This window comes from Accipiter gentilis, chromosome W (genome assembly GCF_929443795.1).
Source record: "Accipiter gentilis chromosome W, bAccGen1.1, whole genome shotgun sequence".
Lineage (NCBI taxonomy): Eukaryota > Metazoa > Chordata > Aves > Accipitriformes > Accipitridae > Astur > Astur gentilis.
Window position 1 is genome coordinate 34,337,904 of NC_064918.1, and position 14,496 is coordinate 34,352,399.

Consider the following 14,496-nt stretch of genomic DNA (forward strand, 5'->3'; position numbering starts at 1 on the left):
GGAGCACGTGGCAGGTTGATTACATTGGTCCTCTGAGACCATCTCATGGGAGTGGAAATATATTTTGGTAGCAGTGGAAGTAGTATCAGGATTGTCTATGGCAATGGCTGTTGGCACAGCTACTGGAGACCAGACAGTCCAGGTTTTGCGAGAATGGCTTGGTATTCTACCTATTCCTGAATGTATTCAAAGTGATAATGGGTCGCATTTCACAGCCACAGTGGTACAAGACTGGGCTAGAGGGGAAGGCATCAAATGGGTGTTTCACACCCCATATTACCCCCAAGCCAGTGGTATAGCTGAGCGAACCAATGGCTTGATCAAAGGACATGCTGATGTCTCATGCCATAACTGGGACACACGATTACCACAGGCAGTTTTTACTGTTAATAATGGATGGGGAAATTATGGAAGTCCACAAATTTGATCATTTGGTCCTATGGGACCATTAAGGGGCAAGGACTCTATACCAGAGGATCAGAGATGCCAGTTCCCACTGTGGACATACGTGGGCCAACATGTCATGGTGAAACTGCCCTCCATTGGCATTGTTCCTATGACTTTAGAAAAACCCAGAGTCTTGTATGCTTGGGAAGCCTTGGATGGGAGTGGAAAAACTCACCGCATCAGTGCCTGGTGGATAATCCCGGGCTTCTAACCCTGTGACCCGGTTTTAAGACTGAGGCCTAGTTTTGTGCTTTCTTACAGGACAATGAAGATACGAGCCATTCCAGTGCTTCTACTGGTACTGATGATTGTGGCAGGCGTGGATGGTGAAGATCTGGATGACAATGTCATGGCAAAAATGATGGACATCAATATATCGCGAACCCTTGAGTGTTGGAGCGGCGGAGGAATGCACATAAGTCGACCCAATATGAGTGATAGAAGTGATTCAACTTTATTTGCATGGATAGCTCATATTTATACAGTTTGCGATAATTATGCCTACTAGTCCTAATATGATTGGTACATTGCTAATATTTATTCATTACTAAAACACGCCCACTTGTGGTTGGCAGCTACGCGTGTTCAGTAACTTTCTCATGAGAACTTCTTCAAAAGTTACTTGTGAAGTTATGCCAAGGTCACACCGTCCCTGTCTTTCTCCTGATAACAGCGAGACCAGCTGTTGTTTTTCTCCCAATATCAGTAAAGCCAGCTATTTTCGGCCAAGGCCTAGTCTTGCTGCTCAAACTGACATTCATTCACACAGAACTCTGCTCGCACAACTTTTCTATAGACCCATGCCCTTCTTCATCAAGCCAATTCCCAACACTTGAGCTCACATGGGAGCAATGTAACAATTACAGCTGGAGGTTCAGATTGGATGGGGAGGAGATTACACTCATGTTGTTTATAGTTGGTCACCAGGTGCAGTAAATGCTAGTTCGTTATGGAACACCAGATGTGACTATATCCTCCAACTAACCCATGAGATCATGGGTGGAGTTGTAATGGTACTGCTCCATGCCCTGAAATTCCATGGGGGAGACTGTGTATGGTACCAAAGAGAACACTGATAGAGCATTCTAGAACTGAGTTTAGAACTATCAACCTTAGCCAACATTACATCTGTCAGTTTGGGACTCTTGAACAATCAGTTACAACATGTCGGTAAAATGACTATCCAAAATTGAGCTGTATTGGATTTGATGCTACTGAAAGAGAAAGGTGTATGTGGAGTTTTGAACCTGTCCATGGACGACTGCTGTGTTCACTCCAAATGCATCAATGTAGCTTCAAGATCAAATCAACAAAAGAAATAAAGTAGCAAGAGACTCAGAGGCAATTACTTCTGCACCAGGGACTAATTGGCTGGGAAAGGTTTTGATGTGTTCAGATTGTCTTTGATGGGGTGGATGACCAGCCTTCTCCAATCTTTAACAATGCTTGTAGTTATGATTATTGTCATCTATATTGCAATAAATTCTATCAAACACGTGGTAGTGAAGTCTGTACTAACAGTTAAGTATACTCCCTTAAAACCTGTTCGTGCACTGAATATTCCTGTGTCCAATATTCCACTTAAATTCTAGACCAGAATGGAATGATGACCCGCAATGAGCATCAAATTCATCAGACTGCGCTGCCTTTTAACTTTGGAGGCAAGAGGTGACTGTACCACCGGTCCAAGGAAACCAGTCGAATCATGACTGTGGTCACGGGGTGGATTGTGTGGCAGTACACACACACCAACAGGAAACAAAACTTCTCCACGCAGGGAGGAGAGGAAAAACCCCCAAACCCTAGAGGCTGCAGGTTGAAAATTGAACTGACCAATCGAGACGTACCAGGTACACTGAAGTGACCTTTTGGCCAATAGGGATCAAATGACCACAGATCAGATTCGACAAGGGTATAAATGGGGTCCCGCCGGAGGATATTTTGGAATCAGTCCTCCTCGGAGCAGTGGGTCTGCATTTGGGGACTACCCCTTGGGTCGGGACGCCGCCGTAGGTAACTCCTCAAGGTTGAGAGCCCTCATCTTTTAGGTGAGTGATATGCGCATTTTGAGTCATCATTTTAAATCTTAAGAATTCTTAAGTCGGCTACGTAGCGCTAATTCCCCTTACATCACTGAGCCTGTGGTTCACTAATGTTATCAGACTTCTAACTAACTTTTACTGAAGAATAAATCTGATTTTTAACACCTGTTGGATTTGATTGTTCGTGCCTCCGTAACATCCTGTTCATACCCATGATACATTTCAAATTTTATGAACAAATTTCACATACACAAATGTGCTCGCAAGAGAAGCTATACCTTATCTTTACGAAAAGCATAGGATTAACATCATCATTTCAAGAGATCTTAGAAACTTAAGCCTTTTTATGCCCAAGTCTACTTTCACTCCCTGCTTTCAACTGTTATGATCCACTTTGCAAATAGTGGGACTGCCTATTTTAGGAACATGAAAGAAATTTATACATTAATACAGTCATTCCCAGAAATGAGTACAAGAATTCTCATTAATACCATGAGCAGCTACCTGTGGCAATTCCCTACACATACTATAGATCCTCTGGGTACTCTTTGCAGCATATGCTAAGAGATGTTGTGATCTTTTTTGTATCCATTTGAGCCTGGCTCTTGTGGATGCATAGAAGTAGATGATATAAGCAGTCCTTTCACTCTCCTTAAGTCTTGTGCAAGAGACTATTACTGACTCAATAAATGCTATAGATGATAATCAATGCTTGTATCTTAATGGATAAGGTACTAGTTTCTCCAAAGGTGACAAAAAAGTAGTATAAAAATAGGGCAATATCTTTCCCTCACTGAGCATTCAAGCAGAGTTGGTCTTGCAGAAGGTAGCACTTCCTCAGCAGCTGAGATGGAGATCCCACTCCAGTACATGCACACTTGGTGTGAGGGGAAGAATACTACCAGAGATCTCCCAAGGACCCCAGGTAGCAATAAGCTATTAAGTCATCTCATGCACATATTTATCCACAATCTACAGCCTTCAAGCCACAGTCTGGCCCTTAAGTTAGTAAGTGCTTAGTCTTGCATTTTTAATGGAAATTAATATTTCAAATTATATTTTGAATGTCAGTAATGCTTGTGAGACTCTTTTTCCCTGAAGGGCATTTTTAAGGAGCTGGAGGTCAGTCCTGTTTTTGCAGTCTGTGGTTCTATATGCAAGACATATTCCTTTTGGAGTCCATAATGATAAATGATAAAAAAGATTTGAGTTGAATAAAAATATTTGGGGAGAGGAAGGAAAGGAATGAAGGTGAAAAGCATATTTTGACAAGACACACAAAATCTTTGTATGTGATATCCAGAATGCCATGAAAGAATGAGAATGAAACATTGCTGAATATTTGCACAACACAGCTTTTCTTCAGGGAAAAAAAAAAAGAAAAAGATATGGATGAGCAGAAATAAGGTGGGCTGACTGAAGGATGTGTTCCAGTACTGCTGGCTGCTATATGCTCTGAGAGATCTTGAAAGATGCATAGACTTACATGAAGGTCACTTTTGCATAATGCAGTGCATTCTTCATTTCTAATTCTGCCTGCTTTTTATACATTGATTCTAGATCATCATTAGGTTTTGCGTGAAGGAATGGGGGGGATAGCAGGAGGGGAAGCAAGAATTTCTATAATAGGTATCAAGGAAGCTTGAAAAAATAGACCTTAAAAATAATTTCCAACCTAGCTTTCCTCAGAACTTTTTTTATAGCTGAAAGAAAGCTAATGCTCAATATGTTCTCTTCACAATACTGACTGGCACATCTCCTTTTTCTTCTCTGTACCAATGATAGAGACAAAAAGGCTGCTCAGGTCTTTCACTCAGATTCCAATTTCTTAACTTTCCCATAGTTTTCCTTCACTCCCCCTTTTAAAAATTATCTTTGACATTTCTTTTCTTACCACTTGCATGTTCTCTTCTTTTGATGGTCTCAAATTTCATATCACATTATTTTTTCTTTCCCTAAAACTTTTTCAGAGGAGCAGAGGTACCACCCCATCTAAGTCAAAAAGAGACGACAGGGTCTGTAATTTGGTGTCCCGACTTAAACACTGTTTTCCTTCCATCCTAAGGTACCACTGCAAATGAATATTTGTACAAAGTGAAAAAGTTCCAATTAGAAGTTTGATAGTTTATGGTTTTAACAGCTGTACTCTGGCTTTTGGCTCCACTAAAACCCTAGACTACATTGATTTAGTACAGCTGTTCACAATATGGCAAACTGTATCTGGTCATGTTTGCAAAATCTAATCCTTTTTCACATCTTGGTGAAAGACATGGTGATCCTGACCAGATGACCATCCACTAATGAGGAATTAGTGATCCACATAAAAGTTAACCTGAATACGCCCAGGTCTGTGCAGTGCTGTGCTGCATGTACAACTTGGCCTTCAGGCCTGTGTTGCACTACACATCCTTTGGCCACAGGATAAACTTAGCTGGTTGACTGCAACAGAGGAGTCTTCAGGCAGCTCCCACTCAGTACCAGCAATTACACCACCTGTGTGTCCTTGCCTCTATCTAGAGCTGCAGCAACAAGTTCCCATGGGAACATTCTTCTGTTGGACACTAAGAAAATCCTATAAAAGTTCAGAGGAGCAAAATGGGGAACACCTTCATGGACGGGCTCTTCAGTGTACTACACCCTGATTGAAGGCTCATTTGATGCTGCACAATTTGGGGTTCCCAGCATCTGAAGGGATGTGAGATTATCTATACTATCCTCTCTTTCTTTATAGTGTTAGCTCTAATAAACAACATTTTAAATGATACTTTACAGAGTCTGAGTGTCTTTCTTACTGGGATCATAATGAACCAGCACCTCCTGGTGGAAAACAGACATAAGCACACATATGAGCAGGAGTGGAAAGACTGAATTATTTTGTAAATTAAATTCTTAGCATGGATAACACTAAGACTAGACTAGACTAGACTAGAATAGTTCAGTTGGAAGGAACCTACAACAATCATCTAGTCCAACTGCCTGACCAATTCAGGGCTGACCACAAGCTAAAGCATATTATTAAGGGCATTGTCCAAAGGCCTATTAAACACTGACAGGCTCGGGGCATCGACCACCTCTCTAGGAAGCCTGTTCCAGTGTTTGACCACCCTCTTGGTAAAGAAATGTTTCCTAATGTCAAGTCTGAACCTCTCCTGACGCAGCCTTGAACCATTCCCATGCGTCCTGTCACAGGTTACCAAGGAGTATAGATCAGCACCTCCCTCTCCACTTCCCCTCCTTAGGAAGCTATAGAAAGCAATGAGGTCACCCCTCAGCCTCCTTTTCTCCAAACTAGACAAATCCAAAGTCCTTAGCCGCTCCTCATAGGACATGCCTTCCAGCCCTTTCACCAGCTTTGTTGCCCTCCTCTGGACACATTCAAGTACCTTAACATCCTTGTTAAGTTGGGGGAGCCCAGAACTGCACACAGTACTCAAGGTGAGGCACCAACACTAAATGCAGCAGGATCATCACCTCTTTTGACTGGCTGGTTATATTGTGTTTAATGCACCCCAGGATGTGGTTTGCCATCTTGGCTGCCAGGGCACACTGCTGACTCATATTGAGCCTGCTGTCAACCAGCACACCCAGATGCCTTTCTGCAAGGCTGCTCTCCAGCCACTCCTCTCCCAATCTATACTTGTGTCCAGTGTTACTCCATCCCAGGTGCAGAATCTGACATTTAGAATCATAGAATCATAGACTGCTTTGAGTTGGAAAAGACCTTTAAAGATCATCTAGTTCTAATCCCCCTGCCATGGTCAAGGATATCTTTCACTAGATCAGGTTGCTCAAAGCCCCATCCAATCTGGCCTTGAACACTTCCAGGGAGAGAACATCCACAACTTCTCTGGGCAACCTCTTCCAGTGTCTCACCACTCACAGTAAATAATTTCTTCCTAATATCTAATCTAAATCTACCCTCTTTCAGTTTAAAACCATCACCCCTTGTCCTATGACTACACTCCCTGATAAAGAGTCCCTCCTCATCTTTCCTGTAGGCCTCCTTTAAGTGCTGGAAAGCTGCTATAAGTCTCACCAGAGCCTTCTTTTTTTTTCTCTTCTCTTCTCTTCTCTTCTCTTCTCTTCTCTTCTCTTCTCTTCTCTTCTCTTCTTTTCTTTTCTTTTCTCTTCTCCAGGCTAAACAACCTGTGATGGGTTAACCCTGGCTGAACACCAGGTGCCCACCAAAGCCGTTCTATCACTCCCCCATCCTCAGCTGGATAGGGGAGAGAAAATATAACAAAAGGCTCGCGGGTTGAGATAAGGACAGGAGAGATCATTCACTATTACCGTCACGGGCAAAACAGACTCAATTTGCAAAACATACTCAATTTATTACAAATCAACCAGAGCAAGGTAATGAGAAGTAAAATGAAATCTCAGAACACCTTCCCACCACCCCTCCGTTCTTCTCAGGCACAACTACCCTCCCGGATTTCACCACCAAGCCCCCCCAGCGGCACAGGGGGACAGGGATGGGGTTTATGGTCATCACACGTTATTTTCTGCCGCTTCACCTCCTCAGGACGAGGGCTGATCACACTCTTCCCCTGCTCCAGCGTGGGGTCCCACCCACGGGAGACAGTCCTCCACGAACTCCTCCAACATGGGCCATTCCCACGGGCTGCAGTTCTTCACGAACTGCTCCAGCATGGGTCCATTCCACGCTGTGCAGTCCTTCAGGAGCACACTGCTCCAGCGCGGGTCCCCCACGGGGTCACAAGTCCTGCCAGAAAGCCTGCTCCATGGGCTCCTCTCTCCACAGATCCGCAGGTCCTGCCAGGAGCCTGCTCCAGCGCGGGGTTCCCACGGGGTCACAGCCTCCTTCGGGAACCCACCTGCTCCGGCGTGGGGTCCTCCACGGGCTACAGGTGGAGATCTGCTCCACCGTGGACCTCCCTGGACTGCAGGGGGACAGCCTGCCTCACCAGGGTCTTCACCACGGGCTGCAGGGGAATCTTCGCTCCGGCGCCTGGAGCATCTCCTCCCCCTCCTTCTTCACTGACCTTGGTGTCCGCAGGCTTGTTTCTCTTACATGTTCTCACTCCTCACTCCGGCGGCAGTTTTTTCTCCGTCCCAACTTTTTTTCCTTCTTAAAAATGTTATCACAGAGGCGTTACCACTATCACTGATTGGCTCGGCCTTGGCCGGCGGCGGGTCCGTCTCAGAGCCGGCTAATATGGGCTCGCTCTCTCTCGAACACAGGGGAAGCTTCCAGCAGTTTCTTACAGAAGCCACCCCTGTAACCCCCCCCCCCCGCTACCAAAACCTTGCCAAACAAAACCAATACAAACCCTAAATCTCTCCGTCTTTCTTCATAGGAGACGTGTTCCAGCCTTCTGATAATTTTCATGGCCCTCCTCTGGACCTGCTCTAACAGGTCCATGTCTTTCTTGTACTGGGGACCCCAGAGCTGGATGCAGTACTCCAGGTGGGGTCTCATGAGAGCGGAGTAGAGGGGGAGAATCACCTCCCTCGACTTGCTGGCCACGCCTCTTTTCATGCAGCCCAGGATACCGTTGGCTTTCTGGGCTGCAAGTGCACATTGCTGGCTCATGTCCAGTTTTTCATCCACCAGTATCTCCTTCTCTGCATGATTGCTCTCAGTCCACACCTTGCCCAGCCTGTATCCATGTTTGAACCTTGTGCTTAGCCTTGTGGAACTTCATGAGGTTTGCACGGACCCACTCCTCAAGCCTGTCAAGGTCCCTCTGGATGGCATCCCTTCCCTCTAGAGTATCAACCACACCACTCATTTGTTCTTGTTAAATTTCATGCCACTGATGATTGTCCAATGCTCTGATCTATCTAGATCCCTCTGCAAGGCCTCTTGTTCCTCGAGACAGTCAGCAGCACCTCCCAGTTTGGTATCATCAGCAAACTTGCTAATGGTGTATTCAACATCCGCTAAATTTATTGAACAGAACTGGCTCTAGAATTATGCCCTGAGGAACACTGCTGGCGACTGGTCACAAGCCAGATGCAGCCCCATTCACTACAACCCTTTGAGCCCTGCCATTTGGCCAGTTCTTCACCCAGCGCACCGTGAACCTGCTCATTCCACAGTTGGACAACTTGTTCAGAAGGATGCTGTGAGGGACAGTATCAAAAGCCTTAATAAAATCCAGAAAAAGTACATCCACTGCCTTCCCTTCATCCACTAGGTGGGTGACCTTATCATAGAAGGAGATCAAATTAGTTAAACAGCACTTTCCCTTTGTGAACCCATGTTGACTGTCCCTGAGGATTGCATTGTCCTTTAAATGCCTTTCAATAGCACCCAGTATGATCTTCTCCATCATTTTTTTAGGAACTGAGGTTAGACTAAGAGGTCTGTAGTTCCCTGGGTCTTCCCTCACGCCCTTCTCTTAAACTGAAACAACGTTGGCTAGCTTCCAGTCAGCGTGGACCTCCCCAGACTCCTAAGACCTTTGGTAGATGATTGAGAGGGGTCCTGCCATAACATCTGCTAGCTCCTTCAGTACTCTGGGATGAATGCCATCCGGCCCCATGGACTTGTGAACATTCAGCTGATACAGCTGGTCCTGTACGATTTCAGTGTCCACAAATGGAAAGTCACTCTTCCTGCAGTCGTGGTCCTCCAATTCTGAGGACCAGGCAGCCCAAGGTCTATCAGTATTATTAAAGACTGAGGCAAAAAAAGTATTGAATGTTTCAAAAACTTTTAATATTGTAACAATATTGCAGTCATTAGTTGGTGTGAGGATATGTGGAAGGAGAGAGTATCTGTTCTCTAAGGGTATCTGATCAAGGGCCTTTTCAGTGCAAAAGGGGATAATAAGAAAAGGAGGCAGCCATATACAAGAACACAGAGACACAAACCTGACCAAAAAACTATAAGGGAGGCAGTAAGGAGAACCAAATCTGTAATAACCAGTAATAACACATGTATATTCCATCATTGTATTTACATTTCAAAAGTCACTTAGTGCTACAAATCCACAGACTTGATCTGAACAGACCCAATACCAAACCAACTTTTTTTCTCCTCAGAAATACACACAATAATTCTTCTATCCTCTGCTAGTTGGAATGCACCATTTCATTTACTTCCAGAATACATCAAACCTGAGGTGTGAGGCTTCTGTCATCTAGCACTTCTGTAACTCATCCATCCACTTACAAGAAAGAGTAGCTATTTCTGAAAGATAACAATAGAAAAGATCTTACACTTGCATATCAAAAAGAGAGCACTGATGTGAGACGGCCTAACGTAGGATGTGAAATCTTTTAAATGCTGATATTAAAGGATGTTTGACAGAATTCAGTATACAGTACAAGTAAAAAATTGAAGTTTTAATGTTTGCTGTAAAACACAGATCAACTGCAAACCCACTCTATGGCTGTAGTAACAAGTACATGACTATGAAATTAAAAAAACAATGTTTAACAACTCCCTCACCAATGAAAAGTACAACCTTTGTTTCAGTTTAGAAGAGCTGAATGAAAAGGGGAATCTAAACAAACTAACAAAAAGTGTTTCCTTATGTTCAGACATAAGGCTTTCTCTTCTTCTCACTCTGCCACCCCAGCAAGTAGAATAGGCATAGGCAAGAGGTTGGGAGGGGACACAGTCTGGACAGTTGACCCGAATTGGCCAAAGGGATATCCCATACTATAATGGCCATACCAATGCCATGCTCAGCAATAAAAACTAGGGAGTAGTCTTTCCAAGGTAGCAGTTGCTTGGAGAGTGGATGGAAGAAGGACCCACATTGGGGCAGTTCATGAAGGACTATAGCCTCTGGGAGGGACCCCATGCTAGAGCAGGGGAATAGCAGTAAGAAAGAGCAGCAGAAAGGAACTGCTATGAACTGACCACAACCCCCATTCCCCATTTCCCCTGTACCGCTTGTGGGGGGAGGAGGTAGAAGAGTTGGGAATGAAGGAGTGAAGCTGAGCCTGGGAAGAAGGGGGGAGAAGGTGGTTTTAGTCTTTGTATTTGTTTCTCACCATCTTACTCTGGTTTTGATTGGCAGTAAATTAAATTAATCTTCCCCAAGTTAAGTCTGTTTTGCCGGTGATGGTAATTGGCGAGTGATCTCCCTGTCTTTATCTCGACCCACAAGCTTTTCCATCTTAGTTTCTCCACTTTTCCTGTTGAGGAGGGGGAGTGAGACAGTGGCTGGGTGGGTCTCTGGCAGCCAGCCAAGGTCAAATCCACCACAGTTCTTCACTAGCAGGTGTTGTAGGAGTTATGCAGCCGCCACCTAGACCATGGCAGAAATTAGGCAGGCACCACCTCAACAGGACTTGTCCCTAGGTTCTGCTTTAATAAAAGAATCAGAGTTCCTTCTTCTACTATGTTTAATATGCAATAGTAGTTACAGCTCGAGCTGGGTGCCTCTGAAGAGGGACCCTGCCTGTCGATTATTACCAGATTTTATAGTCTGTATAGGTCGCTTGATTTCCTGATGGCACTTCTGCTCATCCAATCCTTTTCGTGGAGTCTGGGGTCTTCTCTTCTTCTGATTTGCTCTTGCAGCCTCCAGGCACCCTTTTTGTCTGTGTCTTGAGACATTTCCTTATCTTTTGTTACAGAATATCCTGGAGTTATACTTCCTTATCTACTGGTTACATTTCCATAGATAAAAACAAAGCTTAAAGTACAATTCCTGAAGCCTAAGACTTCATTTACTTTAGTCACTAGTGCAGAGCTCTGGCACAAATTAGTCTCTCACGACACAGGAAATCATAATACACAGAATATTAAAAAAGCTACGAATATTTCCTAATAATGTAGACTGCATTCACTTCTGTGGTACACAGAATCCTCTGTCTCTTTCTTTGCACATAATTTTCATATTATTTTAATATCAAATATTACCTACTCCAGTGTTAGCACTGAAATTTGCACTGTACTTGGACTTTATTTTCAAGTCACTATTAATATTTTTACAACATAATTAATTTCATAATTTCCTCTCCCAGCACCACAGTAAAATGTGTGTGTCATATATAGAGGTAATCCAGTGTCTACAAAAGGATAAAGTCAGGACTTTGTGTTGCATTAAAGAGTAAAGAAGTTTGGCAGAAAATAAACCCCCTTGCATTCCAGCTTATCCTCAGATGTCAGAGGGGCTGAGGGTGGCTAGGTTTAGTTTCTGAGTGATGTCCAATTCGACGCTACAAGTTCGGTCACGTTCAGTATGCTGAACTATCACGATGACAGATGCACTTAAGAGCGTACTGCACTCTCGGCTTAGCTGCGTACAACGCACGAGAATTACCAGACTTAGGGAGTTTGGTTGTGTTAAGGAACTATCACGACTAGATTAATGAGCAGCGCAGTTTATTAAAGCAACAGTACAGGTTCTTTTGGATTGCCGGTGATAAATACACTGTCTGCAAAGAACGTGCAAATAATATTACAGTCGGCTACAAGCACACTAAATTATGGAAAAAAAACCTCTATAGAGATTTCTAAGGTTCCCAGGGAAGCACTCGATATAACCAAGGGTTCAAATCTCACCCAACAGGCATCCCTATTGGGGGGAAGAGAGGTTCAGCCTGTTGACTGATCCCAGAAGTCAGCGATGTCCTCCCGACTTGTCTATAATGGTGTCTTCCCTAACATTCCTCCTCTCTTAAGCCCTTTTATATTTTCTCATTTTTTAGGTGGAGCTTGAGTGGCTCTAGTCATACATACCTTTACTATGATTGGTATAAAGTTCTCTTGCTTTGCTTTTAAAGGTATATGCCTGTCCTGGGTTCAGCTGGGATAGAGTTAATTTTTACAGGAACCTGGGAGGTGGGGGCATAGCCGGGGCAGCTGACCTGAACTAGCCAAGGAGCTATTCCATACCATGTGACATCCTGCCCAGTATATGGGCAGCGGGCCGGGGGGTGGTCTCTGTTTTCGGTGGGGAAGTGGCGGAGCGTCAGGTCCCGGGTGGTGACCAGTTGCACTGTGCATCACTCTTTTTGTATACTTTTTTTTTCATTAGTGCTGTTGTTGTTGTTGTAATCTCTTTTGTGTTTGTCCCAGTAAACTGCCTTTATCTCAACCCTCGAGGTTCCAGTTTCTTTTTCTTTTCTCTCCTCCGTCTCCTCCCCATCCCACCGGAGGGGGGCGGAGGAGTGAGCGAGCGGCTGTGCGGTCCTTTGTTACCGGCCGGGCTGTAACCACGACAGTCCTTTTTGGCGCCCAACGTGGGGCAAAAGGGTTGAGATAACGACAGATCTGGCCAGAGCGTGTTGAAACAAATTTGCCAAACGCATTTCTTAGATATATAGATGTTAGTCACAATGTTGTTTCATTTGTTTACATGGTGGCGTTTTGTAAGCTCTTATATGCTCTATGTATTGCCTGTAGTTGCGTATCACATCTCTGGGAGAGTGATTGGGATTATCATTTTGCTGTACTGGGCAATGTCGACTTATGAAATGATTACATCACTGGTCATGAGGTTAAGCTGGTATCTGTATGAGGCAGTGATAACATTTCCATACTTTGGGCGCCCTCTGTCGGATTTTATTGGTAATTACACCCAATCCATGGGGAAATTAGGGGGGGATACCTCCCCCCGTCCGTTTACCTCCCTCTTCTCCTTCCAACTAATTACAACAGCTTTTGAGAGTTTTGAATATCCTTGGGATGCGCAAGCCAGCATGCTGTTAGTGCTATGCCTCCTGAATATGTTTCAGGTCTTCTTTAGGGCTACAAAAAGGCTCTTTAAGAGTACCACTCAGAGATCTCCCCCAAAGCTGGATACTCATGGGTGGCACGGCATGTGGGAGCATATGGGCAAGTATCTAGAGAACTTCTCACCGCCAGTGACTTGGAAGTTCAATCCCGAACAACTACAGAACCCTCATGACGTGACAGAATATTTGAAAGAAAAATGCTGTGGCTATTCCAAAGACGTACAACTCGCCTCACTGTGCTGGGCCCTGGCCAGTATCTACCAAACACTGCTTGATACTAGGCAGCACCCTCAGGGGGAAAAGGGAGAAAAGATGGAAAACAGAACAACAGGCACCGTGGCTACCCCAACCCCAACAACAGACACCGTGGCTGCCCCCACCCCGACAACAAGCACCGTGGCTGCCTCTACCCTGACAACAGGTACCGTGACTACCCCTACCCCGGTGACAGACACTGCAGCTAAACCAGAGAACCAGCCTGTGCCAGTATCAGTCGCCCCTGTACAGAAAAAGAAACACACAAAGAAATCAGTTCGCTTAGCGAGAGATGAAGATGAACCAGGGTCATCGCGAGAACAGGAGGTAGAGGCAGAACCTGAAATAATTACCCGATCTCTATCCATGAGTGAGTTGCGTGACATGCGAAAAGATTTTAGCCGCCACCCAGGTGAGCACATTGTTACCTGGCTGCTCCGATGCTGGGATAGTGGGGCTAGTAGTGTGGAATTAGAGGGTAAGGAAGCCAAGCAGTTGGGATCTCTGTCTAGGGAAGGGGGCATCGACAAGGCGATTGGGAGAAAAACACAAGTCCTCAGCCTCTGGAGGCGACTTCTGTCAGATGTAAAGGAAAGATACCCCTTCAGGGATGAAGTTACATGTCACCAAGGCAAGTGGACCACCATGGAGAGAGGTATCCAGTACCTGAGAGAATTAGCCGTGCTGGAGGTGATTTATAATGATCCAGAAAATGCGCAGTCACCCACAGATCCAGATGAAGTCCAATGCACACAACCCATGTGGCGGAAGTTTCTACAAAGTGCACCACCAACCTATGCCAACTCATTGGCAGTAATGTCCTGGAGAGAAGGCTATGGACAAACGGTGGATGAATTGGCTGTCCAACTCCGGCAATACGAAGGGAGTCTCTCTTCCTCCTTACGGGCCTGTGTCTCAGCTGTAGAGGAGTTGTCCCGAGAGTTCCAGCAATTCAAAGTGGATCTGTCCTCCTCCTCACCTGTACAGGCCCGCATCGCAGTTATTGGGAGTAAGAGTTCCTCTGCCCAAGAGAGAGGAGAGAGAAAGTACACTCGACGGGCTAACCTGTGGTTTTACCTGCGTG